Consider the following 548-nt stretch of genomic DNA (forward strand, 5'->3'; position numbering starts at 1 on the left):
ACGCACCCTATAGCAAAAACCTCTTCAAAAAAAAAAAAAAAAGAAGAAGAAGAAAAAGAAAAAGAATTCTACACTGATACATTAGCGCCAATGGGAAGAATACATGTACCAAGCAGACCTACCACTTTGCACGTTAGTTTTATGCAAATACTTTTTTTTTTTTTCAGCTTTGGAGAAGTGGTTACCTCTTTTTATTTGGCCTTCATAGTGTGCTCTTTTAATCAAATAGTTAAAGAAAAGCAAACCTGCACTTTCCATGCAATCAGTACCATTGTAGGGTGAGAGGATTTTGGGGGATCAGCCAGAACAATCTGCATCAAAATGTTGACCATCAAGTGGTCAATTCTTTTTTTTTTAATTAAATTTATTCATTTTCTACATTAATTCACTATACACCATCACAACACACAAATGAATTTTCCATCCAAAATACACTGTGCATTGGCTCACTCAAGCACATCAACATACATGTTCTCAGCAAATAATTTTCCAATTCTTATGTCCTGCATACCTTGCCTTTTGTTTTGCCATCCTTGATTCCCCATCCC

The sequence above is a fragment of the Tupaia chinensis genome, unplaced genomic scaffold (genome assembly GCF_000334495.1).
Source record: "Tupaia chinensis unplaced genomic scaffold, TupChi_1.0 Scaffold000539_1, whole genome shotgun sequence".
Taxonomy (NCBI): domain Eukaryota; kingdom Metazoa; phylum Chordata; class Mammalia; order Scandentia; family Tupaiidae; genus Tupaia; species Tupaia belangeri.